Here is a 19,964-nt window from a genome sequence, read left to right as displayed (position 1 = left end):
GAACAACAACTGTCTTGGAGACCATTGTTTTAAAGATTACTTTTTGTTTTAATTAGGGAAAAATGTCAGCTTGCCAGCATGTTAGTGCTGCTTCTTTTTACTCACTTCAGGTTGTAATCTTTCTTCAGTGGAAGATAAGTATTGTTCACTTTTTATTTTTCTTTGTGCAAAATAGTGGAATGTGAGTTTTGTCCTTTATGCTATCCTGTTGGAGATGTTGGCCAGAGAAGGCCCCCATCACTACAGGGAATGGGAAGGAACACATCTGGACCACCAGCCAAACCACAGCTGCATGTTCTTTGACTGTTACTCTAGAAGTGAGCCTTGCTGGAAAGAAGAAACCAGATGTGCTTGTAATGGGATTCTGGGTGATGAAAATGACCATAAGGATCTTTCTTTTGTAAAACTTATTACACTGCAGTATTTCCATCCTAAGTGCTTCAGGACTTGAATAGTGTAGGTGGATTTACAAGCTGTTGACATCCAAACATGACCCTGCCTCAGCGACTCCAAGCCTACATTTGAAGTTTCCGGTTGAGTTCTAACCTGTAGCTGTCCATGTGGATGAGTATGTCTTTCACTGCTTGATAGGTATCTGTTCTGTGATGATACATAAAAAGCTATATAACAAGATATAACTCTGTTTTGCCTATATTATCTCACTCATGATGCTGGCTGCTTTTGTAAGTCACTAATTGTTTGTATGGAGAAACAGTGAAACAAAATCTCAAACTCAAAGCTCTTCCCCAGTTATTTCCAGTAGGTTTGATACCTGCAAAAATAATAGCCTCCAAGACAGGATTTTTTCCTTAGTGATAGCAAATATCCTTTTGCATTACGCAGCATTTATTGTTATTTTAATAGTTTGCAGGTTGGATTTATGAAATTTGTCTGATCCTTTGTCATTGTCAGCTGCAACTTTTCAGATTTCTCATTTTCATAAATATTTTAATTAAGCCTTTGCTGGCTTATCTATCGAAATTTAACTTAAATTCTTTTTTGAAGCCCTGAGATGTAGTTGAATCTGATTTAAGGCAATGTAAGTATACCTGTACAGCTCCTTGTCTTTTCCTTCTCCTTTTCTTGTGCCCTGGTCCTGCACCGGGCTGCGTACTGTGCTCTTCTAATGCAGCAGATAGCTAGGTTGAGTATCTAATACCAGGCAGATGAGTATTGCTGCTGGCCTGGATGACCTGCTTAATGTAAAACCACTGCACACTTTGCTGAGCAATGTTGAATGCACCCAAGGATTGAGCTCTTGGCTGTCCTGGAGACTCTAGTTCTTAGTTCCTAGCAACGGACTGATGATTACTACAGGAGGATGAGAATTATCTTGTTTGACGTCAGCGAGCTAAAAACCCAAGCAAGTGCTAGCCAAACTAGTTCTGCAGACGTTTTCAAGCAGTGAGAAGATGGGCACCCCCAGAGCATGCTTCCTCAATCCTAACATCACCAAAACAAACTGGGCTGTAGGCACGGGGGAGATGACTACCTTGGTCTGTGCTCATTTTTTAGAGGGGTAGAACTGGCTAGTGGAAATCTTGTCCTCCACGTGCCCCAGGTGATTTTTACTGTCCTTGGAATAATGCAAACTGTGGAAGAAATTGTTAAACGTCACTGGCTTTGTAGTGTTCCAAACCAGGTAGAATTGTTATTATTTACATCAAAACCCAGCCTTATTGATAGGAGTAAATGCCACCTATGTTTAGACCATGCTGTTTTCTTTGTACTATTGCTCTTGGGCATTAGGACAGAAGAAGAGTCTGGGAACAGACCAGTAGCTGAACAAAACAAGGTGAATCAAGGGCAGAACAGGAGGCTTAACTTGCAATTTCCTTGTCTTTGTTGGTTTAAGTCTGACCCTCCACATTGTTTAATACTTTATATTTAATTTCCTCGGTTAGGGCCGGCAAAGAAGCTTCTAATTGTGGTCAAGTAGGGGATGCAAGATTCAAAAAAAGAACCTGCTTTTTAAACTTAAATTTTTTTTTTAAATAGGTCAGAGAAATGAGATGCTGGTTCCAGAGGTGGAGAGAGAGCTTTTAGTCGTGGTTGGCTCATAACTTTGTTCTGTAGCCTTAAGGGTGAAAAAAGAAAGCCTAACTCAGGTGTTCTGCTGAAGCACAGAAGGAACCAGAGCGGTGCATTAGTTAGTGGAGTTTTGCTGGCAGCATCGCTGGATTTGATCTTTTGCTGCATCTCCATGCTGAGCTTATGTTTCCAACTGAAGCACTTTGCTCCTTTCCTTTCCTGATGCACTGGCAGTTAAGAGGTGGAATTTGCAAAGGAAAACAGCTGTAGTTCAAGCTGTGGAAAAGTTACTGAAGACAAATCCTTTGGGGCTGTTTGGCTTGGTCTCCAAGTTTGAATTGCTCCTGTAAGCATTTGGAGACAGATCTAATCCTGAAGTCATGGCCTTGAGGAGAAAAGGGGGGTGAAATTTTTCACCCTGCAATGGAACTTGAATGATCTTATTGCTTTCTTCTGACCCTCACGTCATTTCAGAAAAGCTCAGAAACAGAAATAACCTCTCACCCTAAAATAATAATAATAAAAGATCAGTAGGTAGATTGTTATCTGCTGTAGAAACTGGAAAAACTTTGGTTTTTTTTTCTCTGTTTCTGTGTCTGACCCCACCTTTCCCATTCCTTCTAAATCACATGCATACCCGCTAGCCTATTGCTGCTCTGAAGGTTCACATGAAAGATCTCTGCTTAATAGTTAAACAGCTTCTGCTGGTTGTTCTTTCTCCACCTGAAATTCTCAGGAGATCTCTTCCTCCCTTCCCTTATGTCCCTGGGGAGAACCCTGGGTCCTTCAGCTGGCTCACCCCTGACCTAGGACTGGCTGCATCAGCGCTTTCCTCAGGCTTGTCCCACCGCTCTGGCCCCTTCTCCTGGATCAGGGAATCTGTTCCAGTAGAAAACTAATTCGGCAGAATATAAATCTCAGCCTAGCTGAACGCTTGATCCAGCCAGCAGCAGACTTGTGGGCGGTGGCACCTTTGGGGAGGACAGGACCTCTTGGTGCAACTGTTTGAGTTTGGCTTAAACCAGTTATTGAAACTTCACTGAACTAAAGCCCTCGCTGGGGAGACTGCGCAGCAGCTTCCTGCAGAAGAGCACGTCTAAAGCTTAGCTGTGTCTTTTCCTGATGCTGTTAAGGGTCAGGTGTTTACTGGATGGGTCTCAGAGCTGTAGGATTTGTTGGCCTTTTGCAAGCTGGCTGTTGAAGAGATTTTCTATGAAGCTTTCTTCACCTGCGACACCACTTATTAGGATCTGGGGGTTTATCTATAGTAATTTCTAGCAACCTTCAGTGCTAAATGCTTCTGCTGTACACTTGCACTTCTTGTATTTTTCTTTTGGTGGGGGAAATAACATAATGACTGCTTCCTCCTGCTAGGAGGTTGGCGAAAGGAATTGGGAAGATGTGCTTGGAATACTTTTTTTTAATCTAAACCCATTCTGCATTTAAGTTTCTAGGCAAGCATTAAGTTCTAGTGTCTTTGTTTTCTGTCATTTGTAGAAATACCAGCAGTGGTTCATTTATCTAAGGCATATTATTTCTTATAATTTGTGTAATGCACACAAGCTAAATTGGCAACTGTGTGTTACTGTTCTCCATTGTGTAAATCTGTCTTTCTAGTCCTAAACGTACTACGGAAAAAGTGCACGTGCCCTTAAACGTCACAGTGAGCATTTTGAGTGTATGTTGGAGCGCTTTGTAAGCATAGATCAGAAAAAATGTTGTTTAGCAATAGATATTATCTGTGGAATAACATTTAGGTTTAAGCCTGCTGCTGTGAAGGGCAGGGCACCTGGAGGGGAAAAAAAGAAACAAAAGTAAAATTGTTATCTTGAAAAAGATAACTTGAGCATTAACAAATGAAAAGCACAGAGAATAAAGGTATTTGACCCAAGGTAAGGACAATATTAAATACCTTGGTACAGTCCCTGCCTTAAGACATTTTCCTTCAGAAGAAAAATAACAAAAACTTGAGCAAACTGGTGCCCGAAAACCAGACGACTAGATCAGTGGTTTAGACACTGACTGAGGAGCTTTTGGTCTGGGCACAGTTAGGGAGAGGTGTCTGTCTCAGGAAGTAGTTTATAGAGCACTATTTTGCTTCTAAGATTATTCCTCTATGTAGTTGAAAATGGGATTTATTTACGCTTGTGGAACAATAGATGATGATTAAATTTGTGCTGCTAAAGCTTTTTTGTGGGGCAAACTATTAAGCGTCTGTGCGTGGCTGAGAAGAGCTCCTCTGAAGCCTTGTGCGGCATGTGCTCTGCGCAGAGAGGTGATGCTTACTGAGAACCTCAATCTCCTGGCATTCTGCTGCTGCTCTGTGTGTGGGTCACACACATGGAAAAGTTTCTGTGTGTGCAGGACATTCCCAGGGACGGCAGCTGGGGCTGCACTGTGGGACTGGGTGACTCCCACAGCCTGTTTATCAGGAGAGTTTGTGCTTATGGTATGGGCTGTCAGCCAGGTGGACTTTAGTACCTGCCATGTGCTCCCTGTGGCCATCATCTCTGTGTGCTTCTTTGTCCATTTTGCCCCAGTCACGGCAAAAAAAGTCCTGAGTCAGCTGTTAATGTGTTACCATAAGCAGGCTATGGTCAGCTGAAGCAAAGCAAGGAGCAAAAACTTTCCTAATCCTCAGAAGTATTGGAAAGGCTATGCACACCATTGAAAAGTCCTTCCCAGCTCAGGAAGACCAGTTAAATATTTATTTATTTTTTTTTTTTTTAAGAAAAAAAAAATTGTTTTCTTACCTGTTTGGTGCTGCGCAGTACGGTGATCAAATCCTGAGGTAGGCAGGCAATATCTGACCAGAAGATTAACCACAATAGCAAGAATACAGGAATGAGGAGATCCAAGTGATTCCGGGCTGTACTTACAAGAGATGAATCACCATTTGCATAGATGTAGATGGGTAGATAAGCACTTGGAAACCCTACCTGCACGTGGAAATGCAGGTAGTGCCCTTGCTTTATTGCTGTGTGCGTGCTTGGGTAGTGCCTACAGCTCCTGTTGACACTTAGGTGGTGTTGCACAAGTAGTCATTTACAGGTGCACTGGAAGAAGGGTGTGTCCTGGCAATGAATTGGCTTTACCTTCTTGTTTTATCTCCACTGCTCACTGAAGTGGGCAAAAAGCTACTTTGCTCTACCCGCTTGAGGAGGGGAGGACATTCTGGTGGGCAAAAACTGTTGTCAATACTTTAACTAAAGATCCTTTGCTTCAGGAGCTGGTTGAGAGGAGAGATGCAGTAAGTCTGTAAAGGAAAGTATTAGCAGATATGTCAGCAAAGTTGCCTAATTACCCAGTGTACCTGTAGTAGGATTTGGTAGCCTTAATGTAACTTGTTTTTGTTTTTTTTCCATGGTGCCTAGCAGCTGGTAATGAAGTCATCGCAGTGCTAGTTTGGTCACTGTTTGTAACTCTTGATTAATGATGAAGTGGGGAGGAGGGTGCTATGCAGAGAAAATGAGTAGGTCTGTCTGGCCACTTCCAGCCCATGCATGCGTGAAACACATGGGAGGATGCAAGCACAGCCGGAATTGCACTTTGCATGTATGCAGAGCAGTAGCAGGCTCGTATAATTTTAGGATATATTTGATGTCAGGCTTTAAGATGCTGGTTATATAGACATTTGCTGACTTGTTTTGAGGATCTTTGCTGCTGACAAGCTTGCTTCCTTCCCTGGAACACACTTTGGAGTTAAAGGAGCACTGGTCTCTTTGGACACTGGGCAAAATCAGTGCCATGTGTTAATGTTATTTAATAATGTCCCTTGCTCTTCTGTATACTGCGTTAGGAAGACCTGCTTGTTAAAAAGATATTATTGTTGCAGATGCCTGCCTCTTTAGAAGGGGAAAAAGAACCCAACTGAAGGAAGACATTTTTTGGGGGAAGTTGAGTTATATGAAAACAAATCAGACAACTTGTTGATGCAGTTGCAGCATAAAAGATGGTTTGTGATTGTGCACTGGTGGGTTCCAGCCATAAACTTTGATGTAGTAACTGCAGATGTGCTGCAGCTACAAACAGCTTGTACCAGCATCCTGTGCTACCTTCTGTCTTGGCAAAAATTATTCTGTACATAAAGGAAACAAAATACAAAAGCAGTTTAATTTTCTTAGCTTTGCCATTGCGCAGTCAGTGATATTTGTGCAAAGAACAGTATTGTGGCTTCAGCTGTGAAGTGCCTGCATGCTCAGCCTGCTTTGCAGGGGCTCAGACGGATAAGAACTGTGTGCCAATATGCATTGTAACCACTGATGATGTGTATTAATGCACCCAGAAAAAGCCTGCAGGCCCTTTATTAAGGGGTGTGCCCAGAGGCTTCATTCAGAAACTCCTCAATAATCTCTGAAAATCATACAAACTCGCCTTACTTCTTCACCTTGTTTCATTCATTGCCTGCTTTGCTGCTGGCATCGCTTCTCCTGCCTTTCATGGACCATGGGTACAGGTGGGAAAGCATTGGGAATAGGGAGGAGGGAGGGTGTGCAGGAAGAGTAGTATGCAGAAGTGAGAAGTTCTCATTCTGAATTTTGATAGAATTAACAGAGTTTTTTTACCGGTGAATGGGGAATAAGAGTATAGCATTTTACTAATAAGTATTGTACCAGTTATTTTAGAGGTTTTCTAGATAAGGCATAACATCTCTTGATGAGGCTTTGGTTTGAACATGCATGTGCAAATACTGGTAAGCAGCTTCTAAGCTGTTAACTATAATACTTCCCGTTGCAGTTGTAGGACTGTCAATTTTCTTTTGAGTCCTTCAGTATTGAATATGCGGATTGACTGTGACTGCTTTTCAAAATCCAATTCTCAGCTCTGATGCTGGCATGGTGCTTTTCATCTGAGGACTTTACAAAATGAAGGTAAAATTAGACTGCTAAGCTGTGATTTTGTACCATGCTTATCCACATAAAGGGTCAATACAGTATAAAAGAATATTTCAAACCAAATGATTTCTGCCTTATGCCATATCAGTGCTATAAGTAGAAATCAATACTACCTGGAAGTATTTGAGCCTGTTCAGTGAAAAAAACACACTCGGAAATCTTGGGGTAGGAGCATTATTTTTCTCATAAACTGTACATACTGAGTGCTCGTTAAGTACCTAAATTGCCTTATTTGTTGTTGCAGTTGATGGTTGATGTCTCTCTGTTGCCCCTGTGCTGATATTGCTTTCTTAACAAGGTTGCAGCTGGGACTTAAATCACATGGCGCTGCGCAAAAGTCACCCCGGTTGTAAGCTGAACAGGTTTCACTGGAGTTACATCATCTCTAATGGGATGTTAATGCTCAGAGGAGCGAGCACTACTTGTGTGATTCAAGGAGTTGCTAGGACAGACTTTAGATATATCCATTGACTTTGAATGCGAATTTGGGAAAAGGGCTGACGTTGCTTTCGAGCATCACTTCCGCTCTGCTGTGGATGGCACTGCTGCTCAAACACTGAGCTCCTCACCTTCACCCTTGAGCTTCTGCAGCAAAAGAGGTAGGTAGGGTGTGCTTGAGTGTATCTCACGTGTCTGGAGTCAGGTGATGGCCCTGGGAAAACTTGGATCTGCACTGTACAGGCCTGCAGCTAGCCACCGGAACGCTTAGTTGTTCAAGATGTTGTGTAACCCACCCATAATCTGGGTGCTGGGTTGCATGTTCTTGTTGCATCATTAGACCTTCTCTTTCATTACTGGTTTAGGACCAGTATACAGATCTCCTCATTTAGATAATTAAGTGCTACGCAGCTCCAGTGACATGTTGATTAGAGCAGCAGAGTGACTTAATGCCATGGTTACCCAGCCAGTATTCCGCAGAGCTGGGCAGCTGTGCAGCAGTGGATGGAGGCAGCTCGCTTTTGAAGAAAATGGGGGACATTGCTGCTGAGTGGGTGGAGAAGTGATACCAACCAGATTAGACTGTGCTGACAGTCATCTGTAAAGCCTTGGGCGGGTCACTTCATTTTCTGGCCCTTTGTGTCCCCTCCCAGTATTTATCTGTCTAACCTGTAAACATGGTGGCAAAGTGATTCCTACTGTGTGCCTCCATGGCACTTGGCACAGAGGGACCTTGGTCTTGGTTTTTGCTCTTTATATTTCATAACATGCAACATGTTCCTTAATGTGGAGGTAAAAGCTTGTATTAATGTGTCAGTACGTGTCACATGTTCTGTTTCAACATGTATGTGTTCCTGTCCTTATCACTAGGTTTCTAAGTGCAGTAGAAGTTCTTTATTGTTTTTGGTTTGGGTTTTTTTAGCTGTATGGAAATTAAGAAGAAAATCAATTTTGTATATGGGGAAAGTCAGATGAAATAAGTGAATTGTGCAGGCTACACAGCTGGAGTTGGAGTGCCTTGCAACTGATGATGATTTTGACTTCATTCCTGTGGCAGTGGAGCTCAATGAGCATGTGTAAGCTCAATTTTACATGTGGTAATCAGGACAGAGGCCACAATTGACTGAGACACTTTTGAACAATGAAAGCATGGAGATGTTGTCATAACGTTGATGTCATGGCCTTGCTTTGAGGAGGGCAATGGACCAGACGACCTCCAGAGGGACCATCAAAGTGACATTATCACGTAATTTTTGCTTCCAACTGCTCTTCTTTTTCTCAAGGTTGTGCCTTGTTCTGAAGGGTGGCATGTTGCCTTCTCAGGAGATCTTTAATCTGTCCTGCTCATGAGCTGCACCCAGTATTTCAAAGAAAAATAGTCCATTCAGTTAATTGAGGGAACTGTGGATCAGCATAACTTTCCTCTGCATTAGGAGGTGAGGTGCGGAGGCACTGTCTTGGTGGCTCTTCATAGTGGCCACATTGAAGTACTCCTTGGCTTCCCTATTTGGGCTTCCTGTATTTCCTGGTCTTCTGAAGAGTATTTATTTTGTGCTTTAGCTTGTGTTAGCAGAGGGCAAAACTCGTTCAGGTTGTAACCTGAATGTCATGATATAGGAGAGACAGTTCTTATGGCTTTGCTCCCTAGATGGAAAGGCCAAGCGAACAAACAGACAGAAAAAGAGAAGGGAAAATCTTTTGCAGAATTAAGAGATGGTGTTTTAGGAGTGGCTGTGGTGTTGAGATGTTAGTGCAGCTGCCCTTTGGTTTTTCTAGCTAATCACTTTGATATAATTCCTCAGTAACAGGAGGATGATGGTCTTGCCATGGTGGTTCAATGAACTGTTAATACATTGCACAGTTTTTAAACTCTCCAGGATTTAAGTTTTACTATCTCCTGTGGACAATCAGCCATGATAATCTTGCAGAAACAGTTTGAAGTCCTTATTTCAGTCCTGATGTGGTTTTACAAGACCCTCTGGAAAGAAGCACTTGCTGTTAAGGATGAATGCTGTGACATGCTTCAGTTTAAAGATCACATTTCTGGAACAAGTCTTGCTTTCATTATTAGTAAAAACCATAATGGGGCACAAATATTGTTTTTCTTTCTTTTTTTTTTTTCTTTAATGTTTTCAGCCTTCAAAATGCCAATTGTATGCCTTACAAGAGCACCTGTTCAGGTCTATGCTCTCAAGAGTCCAGGAGGGTTCACTGTTTGCAGAGTCTCTGTGGCACCTCAACTTGTCCTGGGTAAACTGGTTCCTGGGAGTCATTGCACAAGAGGAGATTATGGAGCTCAGGTTACTGTCAAGGGACAGGGCAGAGAGGCATAAAGCATCCCTGGTCCCTTTGCTTCCCTGCTTCACAATTGCTGATGGAAGTAAAAAGTAAAATTAAAACCTCTAAGTTCTGTGCAGATCTTCAAGTTCTAGAGAGAATTTTTGTGTGAGCTCTTGGTTGGGTGCTTCCTTGCTTTCTTTTTCCACTGACATGGGAATATTTCTGTCTACAAGTTCAAGGCAACACTGTCAAAAGAATTTAAGTTTTGAAAGTTAATTTAGTTTATATAATAAATAAATATAATAATAATTATTATATAATTTTGTCTTCCGTGTCTAGGTAATCAGGATTAATGAGACTCCAGTTGACATCTTAATGTTATTACTTGCTTTGCAATATGTATAATGGCATGAAATATAGATATGTTTTACTTTCTCTTGTTTTAAAACTCTTGGCACGCTAGATGAAGAAAAGCCAAGTCAGATGCTGCCTTCTAAGCAAAACATCTACCCTAATTTTAGAGGAACCTTGTGTGTGTGCGTCATTGAGTGTGATGAGCTGCAATCCACCTCTGCTATGCTGGTAAAAATGCGGTGTGATGCAGCAGTTTTTGGATCCATGTTGCATTTAAACATGCCTAAATCAAAACAGATTTAGGCAGATTATTTTTTATTCTTCCCTTTATATTGCCAACATGTGTCCGTTGACTTGTCTGACTGAGTGCTGTACCAGCTAGCTGTTCTTCTCCAGCCATGCTGTGGACCTGCTTGACTTCCACTTGAGGTCAACCAAGGGAAGGAATTGCTGCTCTGAACGTGACTTTGTAGCACGTGACTGTGGGAAATGCCTTGTCTGAGCAGAGTGTGTCCAGGCTGTCTTCCCTAAGGAATTAGGAAACAAGGTTCAGACCATGGGACAAACTTCCGAAAAGGTCTTGTGAGCCAGTTTCTCTTGGGTGATGCAACAGAAGCAGGAAAAGGATGTCCTGTAATGAGAATATCGTGGCCTATAAGTATAGACTGAGCATTATATAGATGTGCGCTCAGCAATGTGGGGCATGAGGAGAAGCAAATGATTCTCCTTGAAATCATTTGATATGAAATTTTAAGGAGGTTTTATAGTGGGCAGCAGGCAAAACTCAGAAATACTCCAGAGGTTTGTTTGGGTGCCATTGGGTTGGCTGTGTTTGGGTGTCTCGCCCATCAGAAGGTTCCAGCTGTATTAAATAATCCCAAATAATCAGCAGCTCATCTCCTAGATCATCGGTGCCCTGATCTTGGTGCTGTTTTTTGAATTTGTTGAAAGCTTCACGATGGCAATTACAAACAGATGGTGAGATAACTTGGTTGACGTGTCAAAGGGATCAGCTGGCAGAGCAACAAAATACGCAGTGTTTCTTGGAAGAAGAAAATGGGTTTGTGTTCAGAGTAAAACAGAGCACATTTGAGGAGTGGCTGCTTCTGTACCGGGCAGTGCTTGGGGAGGGTGGGTGTTGCTGAGGAGGAACCAGCAGAGCAACGGGAAACCCTGAGATCCATGCTCTACCAAGCATGTGTGTTTTAGAGCCTCAACTGATTGCTCCTAAATAGACTTTCAACCCAGGATAACTCCTTTTTTCACTGTTAGTCACTGCCATTTCCTTCATTTAGAAAATTAGAAGAGCACCTTTTGATACTTCGGTTCCTTGGTCTGGAGATCATCAAGGTGTGAATCGCCTCTAAGCTGCTAGGCCCTTTTTTAGGGAAAAGAGCTTCTCTATTATGGGAATGACTTATGTAATCCACAGAGCCAGTTACTATGTCTTTTTACAAGTGTAAATAGCAGTAATGCTGTCCTTAAAACTTTATTTCCCTCTGTATTCCCTAAACTCATCAGTGACACAGATAATTTCTGCTTTAGCTGTCTCGTTTTTCAGGGAGCAAGACCACAGGCCATCTGCCATCAAATAATTCTGTCCTAGCAAACAAGGAGGGCCTTTTTTCCTCTCTCATTTCATTAAATCCAAGTGGAACAGTTTGTGTAAATGCAAATGTCAAAAGGGCTGTCCTTTACATTCTCATTTGTTTTAGTGAGTGCTGTGTAATGTCATGACTATTATGACTATAGGTCCTGTTAGGCAGAAATTATCCAGAGTTATGGGTCAGAATATGAGAATATTGTCAGAGCTGTATAGGAACTAGGTTGTTTTTCACAGTTTTCCTTATAAAGATGGTGTATGTCATCATCTTACTGTGATGGTATGGTGTGGTGAGTTGACCTTGCCTGGAGGCCAGTTGTGCATCAAAGCTGCTCTGTCGCTCCCTTCCTCCAAAGGGCAGGGGAGAGATATAACAAAAGTCTTGTGGGTCAAGATGAAGACAGGAAATAGATCACTCGGCAATTACAGTCACGGGCAAAACAGATTTGGCTTGGCAAAATTTGTTTATTCTATTACCAATCAAAATCAGAGTAGGATAATGAGAAAATAAAAAATAAATCTTAAAACACCCTCACCCTCCCCATCCCCTCCTTTCCAGGCTCAATTGCACTCCCGTCTTTTCTAACTCCTTCCCTGCAGTGGCGCAGTGGGGATGAGGATTGGAGGTTGCAGTCAGTTCATCACATTGTCTCTGCCACTCCATCCTCATCAGGGAGAGGACTTCTTACACTCTTCCTCTGCTCCAGCATGGAGTCCCTCCCATGGGAGACAATCCTCCACGAATGTCTCCAACGTGAGTCTTTCCTATGTGCTGCAGTTCTGCAGTTCTTCACGAACTACTCCAGCATGGGTCCCTTCCACAGGAAGCAATCCTTCAGGAGCAGACTCTTCTAGCATGGGTCAAAAGTCCTGCCAGCAAACCTGCTCCAGTGTGGATTCCTCTTCCCCATGGAGCCACCGGTCCTGCCGGGAGTCTGCTCCAGCATGGGCTTCCCACAGGGTCACAGCTTCCTTGGCCAAACACCTCCTCCAGCATGGGGTCCTCCACAGGCTGCAGGTGTTTACGTGCTCCACTGTGGACTTCCATGGGCTGCAGGGGGACAACTGTTTTCTTTGCAAAGCAATATGAGCTCATCTATGAAACATAACTTTTAAAACCGTCTTTGTTCATCTGTACTTGGAAATTACTTCCCAGTAAAGGTGGAGTAGAAAAATAGCCACATAAGGAAATCCTTCTTCTGAAATGGGTGTGCTTAGGCATGTGGGAGTTATCCCATAGCAGTTTCACAGCAAGCAGAAACCTTCAGGGAATTGATGCCTTGATGTGGACAGTCCTACTAATTTTGCAGGCAGGCTCTTTACATACAGAACTAAAATACATATCTAAGATTTTGTAATATTCTTTGCTCCTTCCAGTAGCAATCTAATAATTCCAACAGAATAAACAAACAACAACAGGAAAAAAAAAAGCCCAGAGGGAGAATTTTATGATCCTTATTGCTACTTGTTATGGCTAGGCCAGTTGATTTTCTCCACTTACTAATACTTTCCAAGTCATGAGCATCCAAGTGAGGTTTGCATGTATCTCTCTACTCACACCCTCATTCCTTAATGGATATGATGAAAAACCTGCAGTGATTCACAGCATACTCACTACCTACTTTACTAGTGTTGGCCATACCCGTATTGCTTGTCGGTTTGAATGAACAGCAGTAAACCCTGTTCCCTCTGCCAAAATCTTACAAGTGCAAAATTAAAAGCCAAGTTATCAGAGTCTCAGAAATGAATGAAACCACTGTATTGTTGTAGTATGTGCCTCGGAGAAAGCTGTTACTTGGAGATGAACGCAGGATGGTTAGTAAGAGCCTTGGGTTAATGTTGCTTGTTTAACGTAGTTAATCATTGCTTTATCAAACAGTAACCATTCTTTAAAATGTGGTCCTAAGAGTAATGCTAGAGGAATGCCAGAGGGAAGTTCCAGTCTATTTGTTTGTGACTGCGGGGATGGTTTTTACTGGTTAATGAATCCAAAGAGGGTTTGCATGCTCTTGACTGGGATTTAAGAGTTCAGGTAGTTCCTCTTTCAGGTCCAGTAATTTGTGATAAGAATATAATTCAGGTATGTGTGACACTGCAATGGAGAAATAAATGCACAATTGTGATATTTTAAGAGGAACAAGAGGGCAAACTTTTTTCTTTTTGCCAACTTGGTCTATGTTTAAATATATATATATGTAGTAAAATGCTTTACAGCATGCAGTACCTTGTAGTGCCTTGCAAAACACTCTCCCCATGTTTTAGTGGGAACCGACCAGCAGAAGGGATAAAAGAGCAATAAATCTTAAGAAAACATTGAGGTGTTCAAGTAATACTGTTCTTGTGTAGATGAATGAGTGAGATTTGTTGTGCAATGCATTATCTGCCAGTGTTGTACGTCCCCCAGCTAATTCACACAATACAATTGATTTCCCAGCCTGTAACTAGTTTTGCCATTGTTACTTCTGTGTTTGTAATTGCGCTTTGAACTCAGCAGGCTGGCTCAGGCTGTGAGATTCCCTGATTACAGATACTTTTCCAATGGGGAGAGCGCAGAGGCAGTCTCCTCTGTCTGGTAAAACAGGAGGAGGCAGTCGGTCTGTCGCACCTGCATTCGATGATGTCTGTGTAGCCACAACCTTTCCTGGTGTGGTAACCAAATGATGACCTAAGTAAGGTGCGCTGATAACTTTGATTTAGCTAATAAAATCTCCCACACATTTAATAAGCTAAAGCCCAACCCGATCTTTTTCTCCTTTTGACATTTAATCGACTTTAACTGCTCTTTCAGATGTGCTCAGTAGACTAGATTTATCCCTATGGATGAATCTACTGAGTAGATATTGCCCCAGAGAAGGGAAGCAGCCTGTGGAAAAGTGCAGGCAACCTAGAAGGGTTTGACAGAGACTTGCTGGTAGATTTGGGCTTCATCTGCTGGCTGAGGCTTGCCATCTACTTTTGGCACTTTCTTTTTGTTCCTTTTAAAATGCCTTCTGTAAAGGAGTTTACAAATAGTTTGATGAAGTCTGTCCTGCAGGGGTTACATTTAAGATGGGTGTGAAGGACTTAAGGCCAGCCTAGAGGTTTGGGATACAGTGATGGATGGCAGACGGATTTGTAGGTAAACCAAATAGCAGGACAGTAGCAAATAAAACTCATTAGTACACTTATTCTTCGATGGTGCTGGATGCCCTTGTGGGTCTGTATAGAGCCCTATCTTTGCACGGTCATTGCAGCCCGGTCATAGAAGCCCAGGGGTGGATCACCACATGGTAGTACCACTGGAGGCAAAGCATGCCTCCCATATGGCTGGCAAGGTAGAGGATGGTTTCCGTGCCCTTCAGTGAAGGTGGTGTGGTGCTGGTTTGAGTATCGAGGCCCCCAGCGGCTATGCTTGACCCTTGCACCTGGTGATTCCTTCTTCCCTCTCTTCCAGGAGCTGAGCATCGTGACCTGCCCTGCTCCTCCCTGCTTGGTGTGGGAACGACCTGAAGGACATCTTGGAGTCACCTGTACTGCTTCATGCAGTTAAAGTAAGGTTAAATGTTTTGGTAGCTCTTCCGGCTACAAGCAAAGTTTGAGACGAGGAACTTGGGGGAATAGGTTTGCCCAGTTTACCAGCTTGACAGTAGGAGTGGATGCAGATATCAAAGCATGTTATGAGTAAATATGACAAGTTATTTTGCCAAGAAATACAAGTCTTTTGCAGTGGAAGCAAAAAATAAAAGGAAAGGGGGGTGTGGTCTCAGCTCTCACATCAAGTATATGCCACAGTGTAAAATAGAACTTAACACTTAGAGCACCAGCTGCTTTTCCTTATGATGTTAAGATATGACTTTCATGTCCCTAGGTGTGGTTACAGACTGAGGATTTCTTTGGAGCCGGTCAGGATCAGAGCGAAGGTCCACAGGGCTCTGGTCAGAAATGCCTCCCTGTCGGGACAGCATCTGTCTGTCTGTCCTGCAGTGGTCATGGTGTTGAGACTTCTGGATTTGTTTTTCTATTAATGCCAGTTTCTTGGTATAATGAACCAGATCAGGGGGTGGATCTGACCTGAAAGTGAATTTATCATTATTGTATCATTGACAGTAGCTGTTCTGACTCATGGAGTTACACCCTTTCTCTCAAAAAATACTTGAATTTGCAAAAACTGTTAGCCTGAAGGAAGGAAACTGTGAGAGTCTTGCTTGACAATGTGGTCAAGCAATGCCCTGTCTGAAGTCTGTGGAGGGAGGGAGGAACACCCTCACAAGCTGCTTCTTTTCTCCTCCCACTATCTCTAACCTGTTTAGCTTCTGCAGTGTCTCACATTTGCTGTGGTGTTGCCTGAGACCACCAGGTCCCAATCATTTACTGTTACTGAGCTGCAGCGACAGCTGGGTGGATTAATCACAAACTGCTGTTACTGTAAAGGGACAAGTGTTTATTGTCATTATTTGGGTTTCCTTTCTTCAGTGGGGCGGGGCAGGGAAATGATACTTATTTCCATATCTGTGCTTAATGATAATCTTTCATATCATTCATGCAGTGGTAACTGCTTAATGAACTTCATGTTAATGGGCTCCATAACATTTAAAATAGCAGCATAACTTGGGTAAAAAAACAACAAAAAAACCAAACCCCAGTACTAAATGGACATATTTCCGCTCCCCAAGCCTAATTCCGCAGTATAACGTAATTGCAGAGAGTTGCCTGGCTGGCGAACAGCTGCACAGCGTGGGCTCTCGCTTCTGCATAGCCGCTTGTGCCCGAACTGGAGTAATAAATGATTTACTGGGGAGGCTGAGACCTGTGGGCACTTAACCCATGCGATTCCTGAGGGACGAGTCTGAAAGGCCACTTTGTAAAGGCAGTTGAAAGAAACCATCTCAGGTGCAAAGCGTGGTGTGTGTGTGCAGTTTGCGTTTCTGAGTGTAAGTTGGCTGCAGGAAAGCTCAAACCCAGAAAGTGGGTAGTAGAATTGGGTAGGAACTGTTCTGATTTGGATTTTTATTATTTGATACTTTAATTTAGAAATTTGAATGAGCGTTTTCTCTTGTGTGTTTTAGAGATGTGATACTCTCTGATGCTTGGGGTTTTACTTTTTGTGGGGCATTCCCTGGTTGTGTAATGTAATACTGTGTCCTGGGAACAGAGTTGCAGCTTTAATTTTTCCTCTCTAGGGATGTGGTGCCAAGTTACTCCATCATTGTACTTTCTAGATGAATTATGTGCCTTTTTGTGACTGTCATGCCAGAGAAGGGATGCTCCAGTAAAACGAGCATATTCTGTGACTGCCTAACCTATTTGTTAGAGGAGAATGTTTTTCTCAACCTGAGCCAGCAGTGTGCGCTTGCAGCACAGAAAGCCAACAGCATCCTGGGCTGCATTAGAAGTGTGACCATCAGGTTGAGGGAGGTGATTCTGCCACTCTACTCTGCTCCTATGAGACCTCACCTGGAATCCGATATTCAGCTCTGGAGCCCTCAGCACAGGAAGGACGTGGATATGTTAGAGCGAATCTAGAGGAGGCCTGGGAGGTGACCAGAGGGCTTGAGCACCTCCCGTACAAGGACAGGCTGAGAGAACTGGGTTTGTTCAGCCTGGAGAAAAAAAAAAGACTCCAGGAGAACTTATAGCAGCCTTCCAGTACTTAAAGGGGGCCCAAAGGAAAGCTGGGGAGGGGCTCCTTATCAGGGTGTGCAAGGATAGGATGAGGGGTAAATGGTTTCAAGCTGAAAGAGAGGAGATTTAGATTAGATACTAGGAAGAAATTTTTTACTGTGAGAGTAGTGAGGCACTGCAACAGGTTGCCCAGAGCGGTCACGGATGCCTCATCTCTGGAGGTATTCCAGGCCAGGTTGAATGAGGCTTTAAGCAACCGGGTCCAGGGAGGTTGGAACTGGATGATCTTTAAGGTCCCTTCCAACCCAAACCATTCTTTGATTCGTTGACTCTGTGATTCTGTGGTACAAACACTATAATCCTATCATGCAGCGTTATGTTACTGTATGAAAATGGTGACTCAAGCACACTGACTCCATTCTGTTCACCATTCAACAGTTGTTTGACATTTACACCACACTGGAAAGTCAAAAAAGCTCAACAAATGGGTGCTGCATGAGCTGAATGAAAACAAATTGTTGTTATGAAGTCTGCTCTGCACTTCTTTGCACGTCAAAAACCCAATATATTTCTTGATTGCATTGTGACATGTGATTGAAAATGGACTCTGCATGATAACCGATGACATTCTATGCAGTAGCTAGATTGAGGTGAAGCACCAAAACACTTCCCCAAACTGAAGCTGCCTCAGAAGATGTTTATGGTCACTGCTGATTGGCAAGCGGAATCATCCACTACAATGTCCTGAATCCTGATGAAACTCTCACACTGAAGTATTGCCCGGAAATGCCCCATCCCTGGAAGCATTCATGGTCAAGTTGGATGGGGGTTCTGAGCAACCTGCTCTAGTGGAAGGTGTCCCTGCTTGCTGCAGGGAGGTTGGACTAGATGGTGTTTAAATGTTCCTTCTGACCAGAGCCATTCTATGAAATTGACAAAATGCACCAATTACTGCAGTGTTTTCATCCAACACCGGTCAGTCAAAAAGGACCAGTTCTTCTCCACAACAGCACCTGACCACATGTGACTCTGTATGGAATGGGCTATGAAACTCTACCTCACCCAGCTTGCCTACCAGACCTCTCTCACAAACATTACCACAGTTTCAAGCATCTTAACTTCCTGCAAGAGGTTTTCCACAAGCAGCAGCTCGGCTTCAAACTTGATGGTTAAAACCAGCAGTTATTTTTGCACTAGCCTCAACATAGCCTCATAGGGAGTTGGGAGAAGAGATAAGGTTTTTGGGCTCATGCTATAGACAGAGTTGTTGGAGTCAGTAGGTCCTGTTCTTCCCTCCCCACTGCGACGGGCGAGGGAAGCAAGCGGACGACTCAATATGAGTGATAAAGCAAGCTTCAACTTTATTCAAAATCAGCCCGGATTATATACCCTAACATTCAAAAGATGCTTTGTGCTTTGTGCTTTATGCTTTATGCCTTAATGCTTTGTTACAACTTATACATGATTAGTTACTTAAAACTATTTGCTCTTTGTTAATTCATTATTGATTCATTGTCCGTTATTAATTCATTATTACAATATTGCTACTTCGAGTTTCATGTATCTTCTTGCAGGTATGTTACAGTTACAGCTGGGCTCAGTGCTCCATCCTGTTTCCTTGGGAAAGATTCACTTGTCCTTCAAAAGTTTCTTCTTAGAAATTCCTTCTTGTATGCCTTCTTGTTCTTTCAGTCCATATCTACACTCAGAGTTTAACAAGGTTTCCACTTTACACAATACGTGTCTCACAAAGCCTTTCTATTGAATCATGTCCTTTTTCACTTAACCATTTCCCAACATTTCCCCCCTTTTTTTTTTTTTTTTTTTTTTGCACAAGCAGAGCATTGTGATTTTTTGTTATACTGCGCATAATACAATTGTAGCCTATCTTAAATGCAGCTATAAGCAACAGTATTAAGCCTATCCAACGCAATACTTCTTTTATCATAGAGAGGAGCCAAGGTGATAAAGAGCCAAATATTGATTGTATCCAATTGTCTATTCCCCATCCATCTTCTTGTTTCAGTTGGTGAAGGCCCTGCTGTAACCTTTTTATTTTAGCATGTATAGATGTGGAGTGATCAGACAGGTTCAAGCAGCACATACCTTCAAACTCCTCGCACCCATAGCCTTGTGCCAAGAGCAAGAAATCTATGGCAGCTCTATCTTGTAACACTGCATGATTGACGCTTTGTACATCACTTGTGAGCATGTCCAGAATTTCTGATGTCATGTTCAATTTTTTTTTTTTTTTTTTTTTTTTATTTTTTTTTTTTCTTGCCCAACAACCCAATTGTTTTGCTAAATTCATTGCCTTAATAGCTGCAGCTCCAGGGAGAATGGTCGCAATTGCTACCTGTTTGAATTCGCTCCAAAATGTAGGGTCTCCTATCTGATTGCAGTCTAGCTCATGTACACTGCGTTTTCTCTTGCTCGTTTTTTGGCTCCACTGCATGATCAAAGATACATTGGGGTGAAACAGTGATAGTCTGCCAAGATAATAAGGCCCTCCTTGTGGTTGTGCTGGTATGCCATTCCATGCTCTATCTCCACAAATCAAGAAGATGCCTTTCGGTAGCCTTTTTGGGGTGTCAATTTTGCTGGCATTGCATTTATCAAACGTTTGGTCGAGAACACTATGCCAATCTAATTTAGAGTCCAAAGTAGCCCAGGCGCCCCTGTGTTTTAACCACAGTCAAGGTGCCACATCACTTACAGGAGTAAAATCAACCCATCCTCCTAAATTGTTTCTTGACAGACTG

At 42.7% G+C, this 19,964-nt stretch overlaps 1 long non-coding RNA gene across 1 annotated transcript in view; it reads left to right on the top strand.

The window, feature by feature from the left end:
• The window catches only part of LOC128853362 (uncharacterized), a 71,957-nt gene that overhangs the window by 37,214 nt on the left and 14,779 nt on the right, over positions 1 to 19,964 (top strand). Inside the window, exon 3 of the long non-coding RNA XR_008451863.1 lies at positions 15,035 to 15,131. This is a non-coding gene — a long non-coding RNA (uncharacterized LOC128853362). The remainder of the gene's footprint in view (positions 1 to 15,034; positions 15,132 to 19,964) is intronic.

The sequence above is a fragment of the Cuculus canorus genome, chromosome 12 (assembly GCF_017976375.1).
Source record: "Cuculus canorus isolate bCucCan1 chromosome 12, bCucCan1.pri, whole genome shotgun sequence".
Lineage (NCBI taxonomy): Eukaryota > Metazoa > Chordata > Aves > Cuculiformes > Cuculidae > Cuculus > Cuculus canorus.
The sequence above is the reverse complement of the archived record's forward strand: the minus strand, read 5'-3'. Positions and strand labels throughout refer to the sequence as shown.